The following is a 25,984-nucleotide window of genomic DNA, read 5'->3' as shown; positions in this document are numbered from 1 at the left end:
CTTTCAAAGGCTCTGAACTGTCATTTTATCAAGTGCCATTGTTATTTATATAAAAACATTTATATTAAAATTGTTAGTTAAAGGGATGCCTAGCTGACTTGTAAGGCATGCCTCTCTTGATTTTGGGTTCGTAAGCTCAAGCCCCACTTTAGATGTAGAGCTTGCTTAAAAAAAAAAAAAAATTGTCACCTAAAACATACTGGTCCAATCTGTTACCAAGTCCTGTCGATTCTACTTCGTAAACATTTTCCAAATCTATCCATTTCATCCATATCCCCAAGGACTACATTAGTTTCCCATTACCCCTGATCTTGACAACGGCGATAGCTGCCTGCATCAGTTCTTCCTCCAATAAGCCATTATACATATAGTAACTGGTGCCATCTTTTAAAAATGCAATCTAATCATGATATTCCTGTGTTTAAAGCCATAAGTATTCATCATAAAGTCAGGAATCTATAAACTGTGCTATAAGCCTATCCATGATCTGGCTTCTGCCTCTCCAGGACTATCCTGGGTTTATTTCCTTGGGGCTATTGCACATATTTCTATTCTCTTTGCCTGGAACACTCTTTCTATGCTCCTCCTCTTCTGCTTTACTCTCACTTCGTCTACCCCTCTACTTAGATAAGTCCTGTTCACTGGTTAGGTCTGGGATTTCCCAGGTAAGCCTTCTTGCATCCTCTGGCCTAACAGGTCTGCTCATTACATTCTCTATGGTGCTCTGCTTTTCTTTCGCTTGTATTCATCCGTTGAATGTATGTCCTCCCCACAAGACTGGAACCTCCATGACTGTATGTCTCATTCCTAACCAGAATCCCAGAATCTGCTGAGAGGACTGATACAGAGTAGGTGTTCAAACAACAATGCTGACTGACAGAATGATCCTTTATTCTCTTCACTTTCCTTGAAAAGTATACCTAATATCTCATCCAAAGTTCCACTTATCAAAATCCCATCCATCTTCTGGATTATTAAAACCATTTATGTGCTCTCTCCTTCTAATTAGATACTTTATTTCCACCCCTTTGCTATGACTTTATATTTTAGAAGCATTTTAAATTTGCAATAAAATTGAAAGTACAGGGGCGCCTGGGTGGCGCAGTCGGTTAAGCGTCCGACTTCAGCCAGGTCACGATCTCACGGTCCGTGCGTTCGAGCCCCGCGTTGGGCTCTGGGCTGATGGCTCAGAGCCTGGAGCCTGTTTTCGATTCTGTGTCTCCCTCTCTCTCTGCCCCTCCCCCGTTCATGCTCTGTCTCTCTCTGTCCCAAAAATAAATAAACGTTAAAAAAAAAAATTAAAAAAAAAAATTGAAAGTACAGAGGTTTCCCATAAACCCACTTCCCCCACACATGGCCATCCACCCCTATTATCAACATCCCTCACCAGAATGATACATTGTCCACCGACGATGAACATTGGCAGATCATAATTCACCGAAAGTCCATAGCTTACCTTAGGTTTCATTCTTGGTGTTTGACAAAAGTATAATGACATATATCTATGATTATACTATCATACTGTCACTGCTTTAAAACCACTCTGTGCTCAGAGTGCTTGAGTGGCTCAGTCAGTTAAGTGTATGACTCTTGATTTTGGCTCAGGTCATGATCTTGCGGTTTGTGGGATCGAGCCCCACGTCAGGCTCCACGCTGACAGCTCAGAGCCTACTTGGGATTCTTTCTCTCTCTTTCTCTCTCTCTGCCCTGTCCCCTCAGTGCTCTTGCTCTCTCTAAATAAATAAACTTAAAAGGAAAGTCCTCTGTAGTCCATGTCATCATCCTCCCCCTTTCTACCAATATTTACTTTTCTTGTGATCATATGCTAGACTTTAATTACAGGTATTTGTTTACAGAATTCTAAATTTTGGGGGAAATACATTCTAGAAAAATGAAGTCTTTTAGAAAAGTTTTTTTTTTAAATATTAACAGCCTCAATGTAAAAAGCCCTTTAACAGTGCCTTCATCCCAACAGAACAGGAATTTCTAGAGGCTATGGCTATTAACTGCCTTGCAAGCAGAATGTTTGGCACATTAAAGGCATTTAACAAATGCTGGGTTATAATGTAGTGAAATAAGTACAGACTTTGAAATTAGATACCCTTGGCTTCAAATCCAGGTTGTACCCCTCATCAGCTATGAGAAATTGGGAATTTATCAAACCTCAGATGTATAAAACAGGAGTGACAAAAACAACCTTATTACGATATTGCAGGAGTTAACGAAGGTAATTCACATAGCGGAAGCCCTGTAATTGTTAGTGATTATTATGACTTTCTAAGTTTTTATTTCTCCACCCTCTTCTTAACAGACAAGGTAGATGCTTGGTTCTTCCTTTATGTTGTTTTAAAGCTGAAGGGTAGAAGCTTGATAAAGACAAGGCCCAACATTAAATAAAAGATAAGACCTGTAAAAGAAGTTTTGAGGGTACTTCACAGTTTTGTTTATTGTAGCCCGCTTCTCCTTTCTGCCTGCTCTACTACATAAACCAACCAGCCAACCAACCAACCAACAAACAGGTGAAAAGCAGCAAGGGAAAAGATAAAATTATGTTAAATCACCCAAGGTCTCCAGAAAGGCCTGGAAATTATATACATTCCAAATTACAACACCTGAGACCACTCTGCTCTCTGGAGAGAAGCTGGCTTGGGGAGATGTTAAGAGTTCAGCTGTCTCCCATGAGGTTTATCTGCAATGCAGATTTTTCTAAGCCTTTCCTCACTATTTTCAGCCTCCAGACCAACCAGCTGCTCTCAGCTCTCTAGGCTCTGTCTTCTCTACAGCTGGCTTTCAGGATTGTCCACCACCAGAACATGTTTCAGATAAACATTTTACCCTTAACTGACATCACAATCCCTACTGATCCCCAACATCACAAGGCTCCATTATTGCTCGACTTCAAGAAAGGTACACTATTGAGAAATTATTTTGCACACTCTGCCTCTTGCTTCACAGATGTTATCTTTTGCAGGAGCTGTCAGTCCCTGTTGCAGAATAAAGAGTGGTATACCTCCTTGTAGGGCTCCTGGAGCCAGGACACTGGCCATGATCTTGGAGGCAGCTGCCTGGAATTTGCAGGCTCCCCTCCCCAGGTGTTAGTGCTTTTCAGCTATCTGATTTCACATGGGCTGCTGTTCCTTCTCTGCAGGACTCAACAAATCAGTTGAGCCAGGATTGTGACCGTACAACCTTTCCTGTAGGCTAAGGTTATGCTTTCTTTATGTGCACAGATTCGTTGCTCATGTTTTTATGACTAAGCAAGCATATTGTTGACAGGCTAATAGCGGAGATCAGTGCAGCTTTGGGTTTCTCTGTGTGCTCTGGCCAGTTACTCTGTAGGGAGAGGTTTCTTACCCATAAGTGTGAATAGTCCTTACTTCGAAATTGTGATAAACAAATATCACATGGATTATGAAGTGCTTAGCAAGATTGTGAAGTACTTAATAAATCTTCATTTTTAAAGACTTACATTTTGTATCTACAAATAAAAATTAGATTGTAAAACAGGCTCTACTTAACATTTCTATTGCAATTGGGCACTTAGCAGTGGTGAATCATAGTAGTTGGTATTCAATTATTTTTATTTATATTTAGTGACAAGCACAAGTTATAGGTAGTCAATTAATTTTTTTCAGTTTATCCTTGTTTTTCTGTTTAGTAATAATGTAGGGTTTAATTTTCAGAACATTTTCATGACGAGGTGTCTCATTCATTTCTACATCTTACATGAAAAAAATAATTTTCCTTTAGGCTTAACTTTAGCCATGTTTTACTTTTATGGAAAATGAATTTTTTTTTATCTAGAGAGAAAAATACTTATTTTCATAAGGTATTTAATAATCTTTGCTATTTAAAACATTGCTTTAAAAAAGGTGAATAGCTCTTCCTTATTTATAAAGAAAACTCATGAATTATGTCTGAAATGCAATGAGCTTGGAAGTCAATATGCTATTAAGGTAATGCTCCTGGGAGTTTTTATTTCTTTAATGTTTGCTCCCCTTATGTCACTAATGACTTACCAAGTGTGTAAATGAGAAGACCACTGATTGATTCTGGTTTCATCAATAATGATTCTTGCATCTGCTACAAATCAATTCTAGGAAGGTCAAACTACATTTGGCTGGCAATGTAGTTTTCTGCTATAGAGGACCTACAGATAAGAAAGAATAAACGGTATTCAGCATCTTAGTCTTCTTTGAAGGAGTACTAATATTTTATAAAATAAATCTTTATCTATAAAGATGTACACATTGTATCTACAAAACTGAAAGTAAATTGTAAAACTGACTACTTGACAACATTTGGGAAAGGAGGTTGTTTACTTGTGTGACGTGCATTAATTCTCCTAAACTTTAGGGTTCAACTTCATAAATTCCTTTCTTCACAGACATGTGGTGTGACAAATCTCCCAAACGAACGTATACAACATCTGACTTAAAGGCATATAATGTGGTGGTTGTTTTTCTAAACTATTTGTTCATCTTTTGAATTTTATCTGGTTAAAAAAGGAAATTGACCAATATGCCTTACCTTCAGTTCAGCTCAAACAAGGCTCAACTATTTATTTGCCTTCTGTTTTCCCTTAACATGAAACAAATCCAGTCTCAGTTAAAAAGAAAAAAGTTGGTAGATTTCACTTACCGTTGGGGTTAAAAATGTAATTGACTTTTAAAGCAAATGTAAAAACTATTAGGAATAGTTTTTTCCCTCAAATACATTTAGGTAGAATTAGTAAAGGATACAGAGAGGCAGTCAGTTACCCGTTCAGTGATGAACTAAGTGTGGCTGAGCTCTCTGCGTGCTCTTCTTTAGTCAGACGCAGAGCCATCATGGCATCCCCTTTGCTGTCAGAAGGATTGAGCTTTCAGTAAGCTCACTGGATCAGAATCCCAGCACTTTGAAGAGTTAGTGTAAATAGGAAGATGAATACAGAAATAAACTCTGTCTTTACTCAGATTGATAATTAATACCCGCTCCCAATAAAAGTGCACATTTGCCCTGGGAATCTCTTTTAATCAGCTCATTGAATAGGAAGCAGCTCTCCTGATAACTGAAAGAGACAAAGAAGACTCAGGTTCTTGTAAAAACCTTAGTGTGGATTTTGAGCACACCGAAACGGGACTAATTCTCCAACAGGATCTTTGTAAACGTGAAGTGCTTCCTACGGGACTTGGTGCCACTTTTCTGAAAATCAATATTACACGTTGGAAATTCTCTACCAGATTTTAAAATGGCTTCATGACTTGCCTTGTTTTCTGGAAATAGGAATCAGACTGGCGAGAGATACTCTGGCGACCACACTCTCTGACAGCCCTAGGAGGGAGGCTAATGACTCAGGCAGAAACATCTTAAGTTCAAAAATCAAGGGCTTGAACTGAGCCCATTTACAACAGAAACTGTTTAACCTTAAATATCAAAGAAAGATAAAATATCCTTAAGAAAGAGGATCACGGGCTGTGCATAGCTACTCTTCATTCAACTCCAGGCAGGAGTCAAACTGGCTTCCAGCATGGGCATGATAGTTGGTTGAATAGGATTGGCTGTCCAAATAGACCTGAGGCCAAGAAATGTCTGGGAAAAAGAAACCCTTTACTCTATTTAAGGTCAAAGTACAATGTGGAAACTATAATATGGCATGGGTATTATTTTTTTTTTCTACCTAGGATGTTGCCCATGCCTGATGCCTAGGAAGACCATAATACTAATAAATAATCAATAGAGAGAGCTTTATCATCTCCAGTGTGCCTTCATAGTTATTGTCTCATTTGATGTAGAAACTTGAAAGTGGGGCTTAACCTACTAGTACATGAACAGTACCTTCCCTAATGATGTTCTGTTGACCTTTGATATGTAGACACAGAGAAAACATTTAAGGGTAAGTTTTCAAAGCTTTTCTGCTTGATGGTGGGAAGTTCCTTTTGCTCAATGTTAATAGCTAAGTGGGGAGAGGGGTCACTCACACTCTGTCATCCAATTTAACCTTTGCTCATTTCTTTGTGTCCTCCATTTTTGGCTAAATAACACGATAGCTATTGTTTTGCCCATTTATGGCAGAATCTCAATTTTCTGAATAAATGTAATGCTATATAGGAGGACCCTTCTTTTCAGTACTGTTCTGGTCTTTTCATCAGTGGGACAACGCACAAGCACTGTTACTGGCTTCAAAGTTGATCTAACAATCTACAGGATGTGTGTGCTCAGGTGGCAAAATCAGATTTGGAAAAGTTTATATAATGCCAAGGTAAAGCCACAGATGTCCTGCTTTTGCTGGACAGAGGAATGTGCAATTGCCTTGGGGGAACATGTTACACATTCCAGTGAGCTAAGGGTTCTGCCTTGCTGAGTGGTGGCAGGTCCCGTGGTCTGTTGGAGGATTTCGTTTTGCATAGTGTGTGCATTCACTAGTTTGCATTAATCTACCTCTGAGATTCACTGGGTCTCTCCAGCATTAAGGAGAGGTACCAAAAAGAAAGCCGTAGATTAGGGTAGGGACCAAGAAAGACGAACAGACTTTTACTCTTAGAATGATTACATTTGTTTAATCATAGCTTCAATTTAGCATTCCCGGTAGATACCAAGGTATTCATTAAGTCTGTGACCAGTGCCCTTGAAACAAGAATGCTGTACAAATCCTATCTTAATCTGCCCTAATCCAGATGAGCTAATTTGGTAGTTTGGCCTTTGCATTAAGTAAAATGACTGTCACATAGGGAGTTCAATGCCCTTTCTGCATAATCATAAATTGTAGCAAAAAGGATTTTGCTCCTGGTCTTAAGAATCTTACCAACATCATTTTAGTGATACATTTGTTGTCTTGTATGAATATCAGTATTTTAATTAAAATATAATTAAACTAAATATAAAACTAAAACATAAAGGAGATCTTCTTAATGTGACTCTCTTGCTTTCTCTTGGAAGATTTTTGTGAAGGATTTCTATAAAATTATCATTGGCATTTTTGCTGGAGTAACTGAAAATGGCAGTCTGTTTTATGGAGAGCAATTGGGATTTTTCCATATTATGTAGACTGGCAGGCCAATAACCCTGTGCATTTGAGTCTTGTTTTTGGGGAGAACACTGTTCAGTTTTTTTTTATTGCTTAAGTAAAAATAACAAATAATTATCCTTCTGTAAAAGAAAACACTGATAATTATAATTTGTCAGGCATGTTGCATAAGGGGACAGGAAATACAAAGTGTTAGTGTCGGCAAATCCCAAAACAATGCCCTGCAGACTGAAATAAACTCCCACGTCTAACAGCCTCCCCACAGAAATCCTAAAAACTTCAAGGGCTGAACAAGAGTATATAGTTATGATATATTATGCATAATCAGAGAGACAGAGATTTTAAACATAGTCCAGAATTTCCCACTTTATTTTAGTTAGTGTGGCAGAAATATACTGAGAGAAAGTGATTGAGAGAGAGAATGCAGAAGTGAGTAAATAGCCCTGAAAGGAAAATATTTAGATAGAAGCCGCTGGACTATTGTAAGAAACAATTTTAAAAATTCAGATTCTTCTGGCTCTATTCATCAGTAGTCTCCACTAAAATATTTTGGTTAGACTCAAGTCCATATCTTAAGAAGTTTTGTATGGCTTTTAGACAGCAAATCTATGAAAATAGATTTATTCAAAATGAGATCTTTTGCATTGAACATGTACAAGATAGCTTCATTATCTGACAATAATTGGCATCAGAAAAAGACATTTAACATGAATCTTCCTCAAACACCAATCAAATTCCATTAAAACATAGTGGAAAAAAGTGTGAGGCAAGCTTTAGTTTAAAAAACTACAATTAGACATTATGAAATAAATTTATTAATAATGTACATAGACATTTTTACATTATAATTGCACCTATATGCTAATTCTAAGAAACAGCTAGTGTTAACCAAAGGATAGATGGATGTGCAGATTGACGCTCAGTTTGTCAGTGATCTGTATTCACATTATGCTGAGAGGACCCCGTAGAAAAGAAATTTTCCAAATTTGCAGAATGGTCTCCCTCACTTAAAATCATATATCAAGGTTTTACTTTAAGAAATAACTCATTTACAGCGTGCCTGGGTGGCTCTGTAGGTTGAACATCTGACTCTTGATTTCAGCTCAGGTCATGATCCCAGAGATAGAGCCCCGCATCAGGCTCCATGCTGAGCATGAAGCCTGCTTGAGTCTCTCTCTCTCTCTCTCTCTCTCTCTCTCTCTCTCTCTCTCTCTCTCTCTCTCTCCCCCTTCTGCCCCTCTCCCCTGCTTATGCTCTCTCTCTGTTAAATAAATAAATAAATAAATAAATAAATAAATAAATAAATAAATAAAAATAAAATCGCCCATTTACTTGAGACGACCACAGAGAGTTATTATCAATAAGTTGTTTAGTCATTTTGATTTCTGGCTCTTTCAGAAAATAACTTGAAGACTATTTCTAAATATATGTCCATGGGTAAAAAATATATAAGAAATGCAGAGTTGCCAGGGATGACTACACATGTTTTGTTTTCAGGCACAGTAAAGGAGCAGGTTGTGTTTCTGGATATTAACATGTGAAAAAGAAATGAGGACATCGGTGTTAAAGTTACAGGAGATTCACTTTGCGGATCCAGTTTAATCAGAAACCAGTTAATTAGCATCAATTTCTATTAAGTTGGGCATATAAGCTTTGGAAAAATCTGTACAAATCCCTCCCTTTGTTTTGATGATATAGTTTTGAATGTAATAAATAATTATGACGTTTGATAGTTGAGATCATGTCTGTGAGTCATTTGCTTTTACATCTATCTGTGAGGCTCTTTCCTTTCTGGAGCTGAGTAATTGCATAATTAAATTGTCATTTAAAGAAACAATAACAATCACAGAATGTCACATGCTAACTCCAGTGACACATGATAAAGAAGATCTCATATTCATATTTGAAGAGGACTCCACAGTAAACTTATAGCATTAATGATATTAAATATATTATTTGCTATTGTGTTCCTATTAAACTCCATCAGAAATATTAATTAACCTTAAATGTATTTTTCAGTGACTTTATTTTTAGTGATTAGAAAAACTAATAGCATCTGCAGTGGTATAATAAATTAATACCAAATTCATTCAATTACCAATACTATTTATATTACACGATATATAGTCAAGGTACATTTCCAAGTAGGAGGTATTCTACTTTCAAATAGAGCTGGGAACAATATAAACATTGGATACAATTTATCATTTGAAACATTTTCAAAAGTTGAGGGATGCTCTGAGTATTTAATTTTTTTCCCTTCCACTAAATTAAGAGGTATATACTTAAATACTGGGAGAAACAACTATTCTGTTGACTAAGATGAATTAGTGAAGAAATCACATAAAATTTGATCCAGGGTCAGTCCATACCAAACACATTTTGAGATATAATAAATTATTCTCCCACCCTCTTTCAGGAGCCTTCAGTGTAATATCATGTGACTGCCTTACCCCTGTTGAGTGTGGTCCATTGCTAGATCCTGACAAGTCTGGTAACTTTTTACAACAGAATACCTCATCGTGAAAATCCCAGGCTAAAAGCTTATTGCTTACATGATTTCCAGCTACCATCTTCTTATTCCCCTTGTTCTGCAAACTCCTCTAACATATCTACTCCTCTTACTGTTTCATTTCCCATTTGTCCTATTGTCTTCTTAGCATTTTGCTAGATGTTTTCTTTCACTCTACTACTTACTGAAAACATTTTTGAGAGATCTCCTGTGTTGATCATATTTTAAAAATTGAATGGTTGCCTCCCAGCCTTTAGACTGAATGCCCTCTCTTGCCACAGCAATAATTCAGTGGAGAGAAAACTGAAAACCTGATTTCAGTCGACTTTGCCTCCTACTACTGATTGTGAGACCTCAGACAAATTATAAACTATCCAAAGACTGTCCAGGATTAAATATAGTGCACATGCATAAAATATATTAGTAGCCACCCATTTCTCCTTGAGATCTCTTTTTCATTAGATTTTGCAGTACTGACTTGTCTTGTTTCTTCATTATTGTCTTTGCTAGCTTTTCCTCATCCTGCCACCCTATTGATGATCTATCCCATGACTATTGGTCTATGCCAAAACACTTGTTTTACATATAATTGATCAGCTCGTCCAAGTCCAGTCAATTCAAGATTAATCTTCCTAAAAGTCAACTGATTCATAAAATCTAAACTATCTAAAACCTCCAAGGAATCCATTACTATAGAATAAATATCCATTCTCCCAATTAAGATTCTAAGCTCTCTCTCATATGACCCCAACCTACATTTCCAATTCCCCCCAAATTCCCTGTGTACCAGTTACTTGTAATTTTCATTGCCTGCTTCTCTTCTTTTGCTTCTACTATTTTCTCAATTTCTTCTCTTCTTTTTTTTAATTTTTTTAATGTTTATTCATTTTTGAGAGATGGAAAGAGACAGAGGATGAGTCAGGGAGTGGCAGAGAGAGACAGGGAGACACAGAATCCAAAGCAGGATCCAGGCTCTGAGTTGTCAGCACAGAGCCCCACACGGGGCTTGAATTCACGAACCATGAGATCATGACCTAAGCCATCAATTTCTTCTCTTCTATCCCTCTTCCTTCCTTGTCCAAATCATATGTAACTATAAAGTTTGTCTTAAATACCATGCTGTCCTGAATAATTGAAATTCAACATAATCTCTCCTTGGGCTCCAGGTAGGCCCTGATTTGTACAGTTTCATCTGTATTCTCACCCTGTGCTTTGTGTTGTAGATAATTACCATCTCAGGTATGATTGTATAAGCTCCTTGCAATCAGGGAGGGTGTTTCATGCATTTTTTAAAACAGTCTAAGTAGGTATAACTTAGTGTTTAATGTATAGTAACCAATGAAGTACTCTGAATGAATATTCTGAATATTTTGTTCCACTATGGGAAGATTTCCTACTCCTTGGGCTTAAACTTCTTGGAAACTTTAACTTCTAAAAAGATGAATGTTCACTGAATTATTTAGATTAGATATATTATGAATTAACATAGCCAATGGGTCATTGATTTTTTTGGTAATAACTATATTGAGGTATAATTCACAAGCAAAAATTCAGCCTTTTAAATTGTACAATTCAGTGATTTTTAGTATATTCAGAGTTATGTAGCTGTCTTCACTACCTAATTTTAGTACATTTCCATCCCCTCCCTAAAAGAATACCCATAATTATTAGCAGTCCCTCCCCATTTCCACCTCATTTATACTCTAGGCAACTGCTAATCTAGTTTCTGTCTCTGTGGATTTTCCTTTTCTTCTGAACATTTCCTGTAAGTGAAGTAATACAACATGTGGTCTTTTGAGAGAGGATTCTTTCACTCAGCATAATATTTCAAGGATTCATTCATGTTGTGGCAAGAATCAGTACTTCATTGTTTTTTTATGGCCAAATAATGTTCCACCAATGAATATGCCACATTTTTTAATCCATTTATCAATTGATGGACATTTGAGTTGTGGAGTCACTGACTTTTAAAACTGAAAATGAACCCAGTGATTATTTACTCAAAAGCCCTCATTTTGTGCATGAGAAAAGTCCAAAGAGGTATTCCTAGACTTTTAGCTGGTTATTGGGTTTTGTATTATTTTAGATGCTAGGTAGGTAACGATATGATGAAAGCATTTTTTTTTTTAATTCATTATCGACCACCAAGTCCTTATGGTCTGGGTAGCAAAAAACAGCTGTGGTCTTCGTCCCTGTGAAGCTTAAAGTCTAGTGGGGAAAAAGCTTTAGGTCAAATAATTACATCAATAAGGGAAAAATTAGAACTATAAAAAATGCTATGAAGGAGAGATTCATGAATTGACCTTGTCAGGGAGGATAATTTAGTAATGATCTATGAATACCTAATACTTAACTAGGCAAAGAAGGTAGAAAAGAGCATTTTAGATAGACCAAAAGCACATGCAAGAGCCTTGTGACTACAGAAGCATGGCATATAAGGGGGAATGCCAGGAGGCTGGTATAATAGGAGACCAGGGAGTTGGGGGGGTGGGGAGGGTATAGCATAGAATGAGGCAGGAGAGATAAATAAATCCAAGGGAGGCAAGTTATTCCAGAACAAGGTAATGTTTTAGTCTTTTTCCCAAGAGCATTGGGCCATTGAAGCATTTTCGTCTTAGAACAATGTAAGCAAAAAGGAAATGTACATTGCCTTACATCTCTCTCCCAGGACTTAGATGCAATAAGAAAGGTAAAACTTGCTGGGCAATACATATCTGTTTTACAAAAACTTGTGGTAGAATCTGTGGCATTTAAAGTTTGTTTTTACTGAATTCCTTGTTATCCAAACTAGAAACTTGTGTTATTTTAACAGAATAAACAGCCTCCTTATTAAAATTCTCCAATTCAATTTTGTAAAGAGCTATTCTTTCCAAACCTCCTACAGAATAAGCAATCAAAGCTACTTGAGAATAAATAGATATATAAAGGTCACATTTTTTCCACTGCACAATAATCATGTTTTAGACCTGTGATATCTAAAGAGTACAGAAATAAACTGCAAATGGTTAATACCTAATTCTTTAGTCCAACTGCTTTTAACGTGAGGTTTGTTAGATCCCAGCTAGTATATGAATGGGACCCAGGAAGCTTTTGTACAAATAAAGGTCATGCCACACGGGTGTTGATCCAAAGCTTCCACTGAATTTTATAAAGAGTCTATCACTCACAAAAAGCTAAACTCAGATTTTTTTGAGAAGATAAATAACCCATAAATTACTAGGAAAAATATTTGGGATTATTTTAGATCGCTTATAGAAGGCTAAGCCTATACAATTAAAAATAACAAAAATTAACAGCTATTGCTAAGCTAGTATCTTGAGAACAATATCCTCCTTTTCTTAATTGATATAGTCACAGTAAAAAACTCATGATTATTCTAATAGTATTAGTTATATATTATATACCAGTTATTTCTCAAATTGGGACCCCCAGATCACCCTCTTAGAGATTGTATTAAGTACCTGTGAGAGATATAGATTCCTATACCCACTCCAGACCTCTGGGATCAGAATCCCTGAAATGAAATTCAGGACTCTGAATTTTTAAGCAGGATCCCAGGAGATTGTGATGTCTGGCCATGTTGAAAGTTCTAAAATGCATGATAAATAGCAACACTTTTTCTTTTCACTGTTTTGACAAATAGTCCTACCCAATTCATTGAGTTGTGTCATAACATCAGTACCACGTATCGGTGAATATACGTCAGACCCTATACAAAAAGCTTTCCCTAGCCTATTCCTAGTCCTTAGAATCTTTCTACGGGAGAGTAGATATTACTATTTACAATTTATAGATGAAGAAATTATGGCCAGATGAAATTGAGTAACTTGCTACATAGAGGTCTGGCTGGCTCTAAAACTTCTCTTTCCACTCTATTAAGTAGACTTTTGCTGTAACCATTATGCCAGTGACCCACTGCAGGAAGTATCCAGGAAAAAAAGTGAATGGAGTTATGTGTGAGTCTAACAGTTCTGGTCAGCATCCACTGAAATCCACAGTCATCAACAAAATTACAGATTATAATGAACAAAGTATAACACATGAGCCCATCTTGCTAAGCACAACTGTCTGACACATTTCTAAAAGAAGCTTCCAGAGGTAACACTTTATAGGCAGGAATAGTGTGAATATGAGAAAATTGCTTCCAGTTTTTACAATTTAACAAGGAGAAAATATAAAGGAAAATCAAATATTCTATCATGCAAAGTGACTCTAAAATCACTACCAAAAAAGAAAAGGAAAAAAGCTCTGTGTAACTCGATAAAGGAACTGGAAGACAGTCTGTTGGGCCTCTTTAAAATATGAGCTTTTATAATATTCCTGCCTAAGAGAGGTGGCTCTGTGATATGTGTGTGCTATGTCACTTAATTATGCCTTATCTCACTCAAGGCCTTTTTTGGGCACTAATTATTCACTTTAAAAAACTGACAATCATCTCTATTTTATAGGCATTTACTTGAAAAGAGCTCAAACTTCTTTGCCGAAATTATAGATATAATATAATCAATTCTTGCAATTTTGAGAATGACGAAAAACAAATTACTCTAGTTATCATTTAAAACTATGCTCACATTGGGATGCCTGGGTGGCTCAGTTGGTTGAGTGTCCAACTTCAGCTCACATTTCGTGAGTTCGAGCCCCGTGTCGGGCTCTGTGCTCTCTCTCTCAAAAATAAATAAAGATTAAAAAAATATGTTTGCATTTTAGTTATGAAGTCATCATATGAAGAATTTTAATTTGATTTGTATGGAAACTTTATTACAGTAACAATGATTTCTTTTAAAATATCTTCACAGATAATTTCTTTTCAAGGAAAAAGATTTTAATTGTTTAATTAATTATTTGGGAGCAACGGCTGTTGGTTTGTAACATACTCAAAACCAATTCTCTGGTAAACTGGAAACCTGAAATTTCCCCTGGGTCTGTTGTGACTGGGTTGTCACCTGCCATAAAAGGCTATTATTCCTTGTGGTTCCTGCTAGAAACTGATGGTGCTATTCAGCAGCTGTAGCGAGTAATTTATTAAATGAATGGGAAAACTATTAAATAAACCTTTTTTTTAATTTACACTGAAACTTCAGAGGCTGTTAGATGATGCCACATGCTAATACAATATGCAAGAACATGGTGAGAAATGAATGGTAGATGACTTTTGTGATAGTGCATGGACCCCTTTAACACACAATTTCGTATTAGAACACATTGGAAAGGGAATCTTATTCAAGGACAGACAAGCTTATAACATTCTTCTGACACAGAAAGGTCTTTATATTTTGGTCAAGGAGTGGAATTAGATAGAACATGTTTTCTTACAAACAATTTAGTAGAAATCTGAGTTTCAGATTTTATTGCTATTTTGTTTATTTATTTTTAATAATTTTTTTTAACATTTATTTTATTTTTGAGAGAGAGAGACAGAGCGTGAGCATGGGAGGGGCAGAGAGAGAGGGAGAGAATCAGAAGCAGGCTCCAGGCTCCGAGCTGTCAGCAGAGAGCCCAATACGGGGCTTGAACTCGTAAACAGTGAGATTATGACCTGAGCCGAAGTTGGACGCTCAACTGACTGAGCCACCCAAGTGCCCCGATTTTATTGTTATTTTAAAGTTATGTCAGTATCTAATGTGTCCTCACCCTTTCATGTCTATGCTCTACTGTAATGGCTTTCAGGGAATTTCTGGAAGCAATTGATTAGATTACCTTCTATTAAACCAGGGTCTATTCCCCTCTGTGGTCACCAGATCTCCAAAGAAACTGAGAGAGCAGTGGAGGAGGTTGTGTATAGATAAAACATTTCAGTCCATGCTCACTAGATAGAGCCACCAAAAACATGAGGCAAAAAGGAAGTAAGGAATGGCTTGCAGCCTTAGTTTTAACTGTTTTCTCCCTTTTCTTTAGCTGCGTGAGTTTTGTTTGAGCTGAATGACTTCCAGGGTGCAGGGGGACTCACAGAGCAGGTGGCTGGCCCTCGCAGTGCAGGGAAGATCCTGGAGAGATGGGGGCAGTCAGTGGGAATCGGGCAGGGTCCTGCACGTGCAGTTAGAAGACTCTGAGACTTTCCTGATGTAACAGTTGGGAACCACAGTTGTTAAATATTATAATACAGTTTTAAAGTCTCAATAATTTTGTTTAAAGACTGTTGATTCTTCTTTGGCTCTAGCGTAGCTCTAAAAGCCATTCTCAGATTGAGAGCATGGAACCTTACCTCTGAAGCAAACTTTGGTGCCTGCAGATACCAAAAGGGGCTGATGGAGTCCCAGAAGAACCCAGGAGAACCCTAGCTAGGCATCAGCAGCCCTCACATTTCCTTTGAAACAACAGTAATTAGAGCAGCTGGAATATTTGCAACCTCATTGGTTCGCTTGCTGGGTTTTTTTAAAGCTTAGACTTTAATCTTATTTTCATATGTTTTTATATAAATCAGACCCATGTTGCTTGATTATAGATGTTAAGTGGCCACTGGGAGCTGTAGATAAAAGCGTTTCTGGAGAAGGCAGGGCTTGAGGTTCTCTGATATCTGGTTACAGTCCCTGTCTCTCTGTGCCCCTCCTCCTGTGTTAATTTCCTAATGCCTCCTTCCTCCATTCCAACTGCCCTTCTTCTCAGTGGCGTCTATTTACTTAAATCTAAGCCAATTAAATAAAGCATAATAATAGAACACCCTTCTGAAAAGAGCACAAAGAAGAGGAATTGCATGGCCACTGACAGAATAATAGAGGAGGGGAAAAACATTTTAAAAAGCTCCCCAGCAGACGATCTGCCTCCTCCTTTGCCTCCTATTTATAGTGAGGCAAACACTTTTGTTACCAGCATCTCTGTGTCAAGCCCTCCCCTTTTGTTTGGTGAAATCTTAATGATATATCCTTATGTGTTTTAATATTTCTAAGTTTACTGATGGGAGAATTGTTGTATCATGCATGCCTTAATATTGTTATTGAATTTCAAAAGCACCTGGGAGTGCTAATGTAGTTCATTCAGGTATATTTTAAGGGAAACTTTTATTTTGATGTATTTTCTCAACCAGTAAGTAATATTCTCACTCAATTAAGAAATCTTCACTTTTTAAAATGGGTCATTACTGAAAATTTCTTTAGTAATAAAATGTTGGTTGCCACTGTTAAGAAAATAACTTAGGGAGGAGAGAAGTTATTTCAAATTAGCATTACAGAAGGGGAGGGGTAGGTGCCTACTTCATCCCCACTGTGCTGATTAAGTTATCACACATTGCCTCTTAAACAGTATGCAGCAGGAGATGAAGGGCCTGAATCAGCTGGAGATCACCCTTAATTGTAAATGCTTCTCCAAGACTTCAGTGAGTTGGTGAAATCCCTCAGCTTCTAGAGCTTTTAGGTCTTTGGGCTAGAAGTAGAGTTACCAGAATTTCATCTTTCCCATCAGATGACTACAGCACAGCAAGTATTTTCCTCTCTTTGGTGGAGCCCCCTTTCCTAAATACATGACTTTTCAAATTCTCCAGCAGTCAGGACGTCGCCCTCAGAGAGTGCAGGACCTCTGGCAAAGAACATCATCACTCAGCTGAAATCTGACTTTTTTAGACTACAGCTGGAATTTGCATGCTCACAGTGGCCTCAGAAATAGCCTGGTGCCTTGTCACTGGGGTTCAACCAGATGCCTCCTCTGCTTCCCCAGTGAAATCTCTCTTCGCTCCTGCAGGTTGACAGATGGCTCCCAGCAGGTGACCTTGGGCTATTAGTAAATGAGTTGCTTTCTTTCTCTGGCACAATCCTTCTCAAAGACACTCTCTGTCCTAAGAATTTACAAAAGGCATTTGGCTGCTAAGCAAAACTAAAGAGAAGAGGTAAAGCTAGAAACCATGTATTTGCATGAATTTTGCTCAAGTTAATGCATCCTCTCTTCATAAGGGATATAGTAGTGCTAAATGGTGAAGATATATCATCTGAGACCTTACCATTTTCCACAATTGTCAAACCACTTTTCTACAAATGATTTTCTTTAATTCTTGTATCAACTCTATAAGGGAAATCTCATTAATAATCTCCATTTTATTGATAAAACTAAGGTTCCAAAAACTTAGAAGATGTGCCCAGTCTTATGCAGCCAGTAGGTGATAGGCCAGTGTTCCAACACCCATATCCAAAGTTTGTGTTTTATTTTAAAAGTTTTATTTTAAAAGTCTAACTTAATCAAATCCTAGTCAGAATAGTTAGAAAAATAAACTGTTATCATTCTTATAATTATTCACTCATTCAGCTTTTGCCAATCACCCACTGTCAAATCAGGGAAGCAGTAAGCCAGTTAGATAAGGAGATATTGGTTAGAACAGACAAGTTCACATATACAGAATTAAAGCATCAACACACCTTTCTATCTTTTTTACAGTACATGACTCAATTTTAATTCATTTGTTAAATAGTTATTGAGCAAGTACTTGCTACCAGACAGGGAAGGGTCATAGTAAATATGAAAAAAATGGCCCCTGCCCTCTAGAGCTTGCAGATTCCTTGGAGTGGGATGGGGTGGGGTGGAGCAGATATTAAACAAATAAATAACACACAGTGCTGCTAATGGTGTAGGGAAATAGACGGTGGTAGAGGTGTAAATTGCTAATACTTCTTGAGACAATTTGATAATATGGTACCCTTATTTGAAGTGCATTGTATACTCTTATGTGTCTTCATATTTTTTTGTTCTTCATTTGTATTCATTTTGGATTCAGAATACTATGAGAAAAAGGAATTCATATATTTGATAGAAACCAATAGCTTCTAGTATTGAAATAAGCAGAAAAAGGATGGGGCTGCGAATTTTTTTCAATTTCAATAAGTTTCATTCACAGCATTCATATGAATGTCAAGTAGGTGATAAAAACAAGCAACATGCACCTGGAAGTCGTTGGGGAGACCTCACAGAGAACAGGGCTCCCATTCAAGGAGGAGTTGACAGACATGGAGGAGGGAGGAGACAGGGAGAGAGGAAGAGAAGAAAAAGAGAAAGAAGATGACTTTGTAGAGGGAAAGAAGAAAAATGCAAAATTGGAAAGAGGGCAATTAATAGGCTGATAAAGGGGCTAGAGTGAGACAATATGAATCTTTGTGATGGTAGAAAGTTGGGGATGAAATTGAACAAGTTGAGCATAGGCACAGTGTAGAACCTTTTGAGACCAGTTCTAGAAATTTGGTTTTTATCATGTTGACAGAAGAGTTTTTAACATGATAGTGAAATCACTAAGAGGCATCCTCGTCAGATAATGTTATGGCAGCCTGCTGTTTCCTTTGTGTCCCTCCTCAGTTCTTTCTTCTTGTACCGCATGAACCTGCAAGTCTGCACTAACTTATTCTACCATTTTAAAAATGGTTAGTGTTTGTATGAAAATGAGAAACAAATGAACAGATGGCTTTCTGTCAAGCAAAGAAGTGTTAGTTCTTCAGATATATTCTGACTCTGAGCAGAAAACAGCAATGTAACATATAAATACGTGAAAACACTGACACGTGCCCCGTTGCTGTCCAAGGTTCTCTATATTGCAATGCCTCTTGTATTTTATCTATAAAATAAGATATTTATTTATATCCAGTCAGAGTCAGCATATGTTAACAATTTAGCAAAATAAGTTTTTCACTGATACCACCGACCATTTCTTTTCAACCCTTTCCAACCAAGAAGGAATCTAAACCTGACCCTAAAGTAGCTACTGGACATCTCATCATGCTTCCTTCACTCTTGCAATGGAGACATTTACTACTCACCAGATCTCCATGTATTTATTTATTTTTTAAAGTAATCTCTATGCCCAACATGGAGCTTGAATTCAAACCCCAAGATCAAGAGTCACATGCTCCACTAAATGTGAGGCAGCCACGTGCCCCCAGAGTTCCATTTATCCTCCATGTTTCTCAACCCCTTAAGTAGGCAGAGCCATAGTGGTTAGTTCAGTCCATTGAGTGGTAAGAGGAGGTAATAATGTGTGTCACTTCTGTGTTAAAGCATTTAAAAGCTGTGGGCAACCCTCTCATATCTTCTTCCCTGCTACTGTAATCTTGGAGGCCATGAGTTGAGCCACAAAAAGGATGTACTGTGATCATGAGAGAGAGCTGTCCTGGAGCATTACCTTACCCACATCAGGATTTGTATGAGCAGGATATAAACCTTTATTGTGCAAAGTCTCTGAGACTTAAGCTTGACTTTTCTGACTAATCCAATCCTTTATCCTTCACCTGCTTGTATCCTATTTTTATGGCCTTGAATTAGGTTGAGATGCTTTGGACAAGACTAGCTAATTTCTACTCAACTGGATTAACCTAGTCTGCTACTCCTTAGCAATAGCCTGGAGTATATCAGGTTTGGGAATCAAAGTGGAAAATTCTTACCGTCTACCTTACCTAGATATGGAGACCATATGTTTTGAGTAGGGCTTTTGTTAACTCTCCTTAATTCATATATTTCGAGGTATGTTTCCTTTGCAAGAAACATAATGTTCTCCAAAAAAGAACTTTGGCAAAAGCCCCAAGAAAGGAAGATCTCTCTCTGATCTGTTTAACTATCAGTGACTTTGGTTCACCATGACTTTTGGCTACTTACAAACAAGTAGTGATAATGAACTGCTTCTAAACCTATTAGGGAATAGAAATGGTTTAATAGCCTATCAGACTAAATGATTTTATGTTGGCAGCTTCTCTCCTGTTTAAAGACTGCTTGGATAGTGGATCCTTTCCCAATAGTACTGGCAATTTTGAACGTCCTCAGTAGTTGAAATCTTGTTATCCATCACAAGTGCTCTGAATTACATGAACTGTTCAAAATCACATAGAGCATATTCATAAAGGAGGCAGAGAACAATGTTACTATTTTTTATTTGAGAGCTAACTGAATAAGCTAATGATAGCCAGTGAGTTTAAGGTTAGCCTTCCGAAATGCTGTTTAGGATTTCAACTTCAAGCATCTCACGGTTTCACTTATCTGACAAAGTCTATCAAAACAGGAAAAATAATCAAATGGTATTTATACTAGAATGTGTTTCAAAGGTTAATGAAAAGTGTATCCTGGCCTAATAATCTAAGGAAGATTTTATCTTGACTTTGTTGCTTAATGAAACATTGGTTCTTATATCACTTGAGAAAACCACATGTTGGTATTAATTTCTTCCTGAGATTTTAAGTCTGCATGAATTCATCATTCTAACTTCAGTGCTAGGGGTACAACATAACTTGCATATAAATATGTCAACAGCCAGACATGTATTATATGCAGACTAAGTGCATTGTATGTACATCCTATTTATCTGGGTAATAAACTGGTAAAAGCTGATTTTGTCTATAGCTGAACAATTGTCTATCTTGGCTTTCTCAGTAGATAATCTACTCAGCTTATTTTGTGATGCCAATGTACACTCTATTCTCTATTATATATAGGCCCCTGAATATAGTGGTTAAGTAAATTAACTTTGTCAGGTGTTGCCAGCCATGATTCTCAGGATTTCACACCCAACTCTAATAGATTCTGGAACGTGGCTTAACCAAACCTGATAGAAATAATGGAGTAGAGAACAGAGGCAAAACTGCAGTTGAGTACATTTCAATTTGGTAAAAAAGCTGAATATACTGAATAAAATATATTTTTAGTAGGTGTTTCTAGTAAATTGAAGGTTGCCATTGGTGAAATACCACTTCTCAAGGGCCCACAAAAGCCTTTGTGCTTGAAATTGTCTTTCCCCAGAGTTGGAGACCTTAACACCAATTCTCAGGGTCCATAAGGAGTTGGTGTATGGTTGAAAAGTCTTGTCCACCTCCTAGCTATGTGATGCTGGGAAGGGCACTTAAAGTCTGTTGGCCTCAGTTTTCTCATCTTTAAGTAGAGATAACAATAGTTACCTGTCATAGAGAGTAATCGTGAGGACTAAGTGAATTAGTATATATGAAGTACTTGGAACATTGTGTGGCACAAAATAAATGCTGCATAAATGTTTGCTAATATTATTTTAGGGATTTGTAGCCAGTATGTGTAAGATATCAAATACTGAGACTGTGTCAAATAATATTCTTAACAAAAACTGTTAAAGTATTTTAATCTTTTGATATGGAATAAAATGATCACTTCTAGCTGCACTGTTAATTTAAAATGACTATTCAATTTTATGTGCCTAGTGGAATAGGCCACAAGTTGCTTTTAAAAAATAAATCCCAGATGGCATTTATCTCTTTTTCATAAAATAAAGTCTAGAAAGAAGCACAGCCATTTTAATTTTATAACAAACAAAAAAACCACAAAAGTCAGGATGATGGGTAAATGGGACATTATCTTTATGACTAAAATTGTTATGACTGAGTAACCTCAATTTTCTAGTAATGATCTCATCTTTTGGCCAATAATTTCCCAATTCTGTTGGAATTAAATTAGTTTTTAAGTGTTTAGGGCTGTAATTTCACTTTCATTCATATATAACTATTGAGTTAATATTTGGGAAGACTATAAAAGACAGGATATTAGTTTTTTAATATTGCTTTTGGTATTCCTCAAATGATGAACATGTTCTTTGATAACAGGTGTGAGCAAATGTTTTTGGTAAAGAGACAGATAGTAAACATTTGGGTCATATATAAATACATGAAAGGCCATACAGTTTCTGTCACAGCTTCTCGACTGTGGCATTGAAGCATGAAAGCAGTCATAGACAGCAAAGAAATGAATGAACATGGCTGGATGCCAATAACACTGTATTTGGAAAAACAGGCAACAGGACAGATGCAGTCCATGGACCACAGTTCGCTGATCCTTGTTCTATGGAATTCTTTCTTGCTTTTAATAAAGGTTTACTAGGGTCCAAGAGACATGCATACATATATAATATGTACTTGCACATTATACACACACATGGACATGTACTTCAAAATCATGAAGATGTAGTGTAAAACATATGCACATGAAGGAATTTAAGGAAAATAGGGAATTTAAAGAGGAAACAAAGCATGATATTTTATTCAGCATTCATTGATTAAATATATGAGGACCCTTTCTCTCTGAACAAGGTCCATGTAATAGATTTTTATATGGATCATAGATTATATTAATAATTTCCTAAATTCTTTTTTTTTACAGAAAGAAGCCAGAACATATTATTAACCCTTCAAGAACCCTCCTCTACCACTCTCTTTTTCCTCTAAAATCAATCTACAACATTTAATATGCTTTTAATCAAAGTTACTCTTAAAAATTTTTAAGTAGTCTTAAGTTACTGTGTATAGAACTCTGTATAATAATGTTATATATATATATATATATATATATATATATATATATATATATATATATTCCAAATTTGAAAAACACTGAGCTGAAATAGAGGGGGAAAAACTGTTCAGACGTGTGGGCAGTGAAAACTTTTTTCCCCTAAGATAACTGTCAAGTTATTTGAGAGATAGGGGAATTCTATTGTGTTTCTTCTTGCCTGCAGAATTTTATTTTTTTTAATGTTAAGACTTTCTAACTTTAATATGCAGTAGTAGACTTATTTGCTGCTGCATATGGAACATGGCCCAGTCAATGTTTGTTACTTTTGAATCAAACCCTGTCTGCTCATATCTCTATACGCATTGTTCTCTGAAGGGTGATAGAGAAGAAATGAGCCACCACTTCTTATCTTTCCAAGTTCATTTCCATTTCCTACTGGGTCTCAAAGAAGAGTTAATAGCTATCACACTTTGAGTCTTAGGGCCCTTTACTTATAGAATGACATCTTCCTTGAGGGTATATAATGGGATCCATCCACTCTACCAGGTGTGAAATCACACAGGCCCTGGTGATAACACATAGAGATGGATAGATTTAGATACCTGTCGTAAAATAGCAAGATTTCAAAGTGATTTCTGCCCTTGTTGTATGTAAACACAAATCGCTTATGTGTTGAGAATGGCTTAATGAGGTACAAAACCTAGTGCCTTCTAGTAATTGGGTTTATTTTCACATACCACTCCAGTAAGAAGTGTCCTGTATTGTTCTAGTGAAATTTCTAAGCAGAATTACTAATCCAGTATGACTTTTAGGATTATGAATGTCAAAGTAAGTTTCATACTGTATAGGGAAAATTTAATTAGTTGTTAAAAAATTCCTCTCCATCCTGTGCTGGAGGGAATCAGTGCAGCTGGGCTAGAGGCCCAGTCCTTTAAAATATAATTAACAATTTACTAGGATGAATATATTCTCTTGTGAGAGAATACAGTTGCCTGCTATTTATTAGCTAAAAAAATTCAAACAATTAAAATTTTTATTTTTCCTTGGATATAATACTTAGGAAACTTCACTAGAGTGAAGCTAAAAAATGAGGAAAAAGTGTGCATCTGTTAACATTTTCATTTCTCTGTTCCAAACAAATGAAAGGGCACTTAGCTGGTTGTAAATGCTCAGTGTATGACCGTAGAAGAAACCATCATTAAATCCATCTTGCAGCCTCCTAGTTACCCAACAGAGCAAGAGAAAGCCACAAGTTGATCTACACGATGTAATAGATTTTTATATGGATCATAGATTATATTAATAATTTCCTAAATTCTTTTTTTTTACAGAAAGAAGCCAGAACATATTATTAACCCTTCGAGAATACACCATAACGAATTTTACCATTTTACTACTTCCTTGAGTAGGTAAGACCCTATCCTCTCTACAATTAAAGACTTATCCACAGTTTTGAAAAATAACTTGTTGTCAACCACATTTTTAAATGTTTATTTTTGAGAGAGAGAGAGAGAGAGAGAGAGAGAGAGAGAGAGAGACAGAGTGCAAGTGAGGGAGGGGCAGAGAAAGACACATACACACAGAATCCGAAGCAGGCTCTGAGTTGTCAGCACAGAGCCTGACACGGGGCTCGAACTCATGAAGAGTGAGATCATGACCTGAGCCAAAGTCATAGGCTTAACCAACTGAACCATCTAGGTGCCCATGTCAGCCACATTAAAAAAAAAAAAAAACAAAAAAAAACAAAAAACTTTACTAAATAAATATCAATTTGTTTTGATAAGGGAGAAATACACATGAATTCTACAGCTAATAGATTTAGGTTTATTAAATTAGCACTTCAAAATGTTTTGAATGATTTAATAGTAAAAGAGTTGAAAAGATCTTTTTCTAAAATGAGGACCGAACTAAGCCTGTTTCTCCTGCTATGGGTAAAAACACCAGTGGTATTTTCTCAACACTTAGTATGTGCTTCATATAACTAACTACTTATGACTTACTTCATATAACTAACCCCTGTGTTCCTTACAACAACTCTGTGAGTAGATGCAGGGATCATCCGCATTAGACAGACTCAGGGTTTGACGCAGAGGGAGAGGAGGCAAGTAGATGTAAGGACTTCACTCAGGTTTTATATATATGTCTGGGAAGAGCAGGCACTGGGAGAACACCAGCCCCAGCTAGTATTGTGAGAATAATTTCATGTTGTGGTGTAAATGCCTAGCCATCAGATTCTCCTATGTTTTGAATTGGTTCTATCCAAATTTCAAGAAGAAAAAAAAATGTGTTTACTGAAAGAGTCATGGCAGGCAACATTTACTTTATATTTGCACTTGTTAGTTTATTATAGTTGCATGAGTAAAAAAAAGAATATATAAAATTTAGCTCAGTTTACAAGCAGAAAGAATTTTTCTTTTGTTTTACACCTTTCTTTAAACTCAAAATTCCTATGTTAAAGCAGAATAATATGATAGAAAGAATGCAAATGAATGACTTTTTATTCTAGGAAATGGAGAATGTATTTCACTGTAACTAGTTACCCAATCTTAAATTGGTCACAACAACGTATGCTTTACTGTTTTCATGAATTCTTCCTCACTTTATTTTTAATCAAGAAACTTTACAAAATTTTCAAATCAAAATACAGAAAACATATAACAATTACCTAAGTATCAGCCACATGGATTAAACAAGTGCTAATATTCAACTTTGTTCAGATCTTTTCTGATGAAATAAATCATCGCAGAGAGAACAAACGCTAACCCTGCTCCTTTTCCTTTTTTCTGTAAGGCGTCATAATCCCAAAGATGATATATCCTTCCTATATGTGTTCTAGAACTTGAATGGTGTGTGTGAAACAATATGCCATATAATTATTTACATTTTAAAAGTTTACATAAATGGCATCATACTGTAGACTTCTTTTGCCTTCACCCAACATTATAGAGATTCAGCCATGTTGAAACATGAAGATCTGATTGACTCATTTTGTCATAAAGTTGACTTGTTGTAATGTTTCAATCTTGTGGTATTTAGTATTATAAATTACTGCTTCAAAATAACTTTTAACATTTTGAAGATTTAATGCCAAGATGGTTTAAGCATGGCTTTCAAGGTATCTTTGGCATTTGTATATAAGAATCCAAAGTTCTTAATATGTGATACTATGCTAATTCTATTTATATTTTAGTTTTTTTTCCTAGTAGAAAATCATCCCTTTTACTGACTGTAAGAATCTTGCTAATTAATAGACTCATGTTTTG

The 25,984-nt window shown here is 36.4% G+C and overlaps 1 protein-coding gene across 15 annotated transcripts in view; it reads left to right on the top strand.

Moving 5' to 3' along the window:
• MAP2 (microtubule associated protein 2) overlaps positions 1 to 25,984 on the top strand; it is a 282,560-nt gene that overhangs the window by 156,314 nt on the left and 100,262 nt on the right. For 14 of the 15 annotated variants that reach the window (XM_047871614.1, XM_047871627.1, XM_047871626.1 and 11 more), the window contains one exon: positions 24,053 to 24,130. The gene's annotated coding sequence lies outside the window, so the exon portion shown is untranslated. The remainder of the gene's footprint in view (positions 1 to 24,052; positions 24,131 to 25,984) is intronic. The other variant, XM_047871613.1, reaches the window with a different exon arrangement.

Source organism: Prionailurus viverrinus, chromosome C1 (genome assembly GCF_022837055.1).
Source record: "Prionailurus viverrinus isolate Anna chromosome C1, UM_Priviv_1.0, whole genome shotgun sequence".
Taxonomy (NCBI): domain Eukaryota; kingdom Metazoa; phylum Chordata; class Mammalia; order Carnivora; family Felidae; genus Prionailurus; species Prionailurus viverrinus.
The sequence above is the reverse complement of the archived record's forward strand: the minus strand, read 5'-3'. Positions and strand labels throughout refer to the sequence as shown.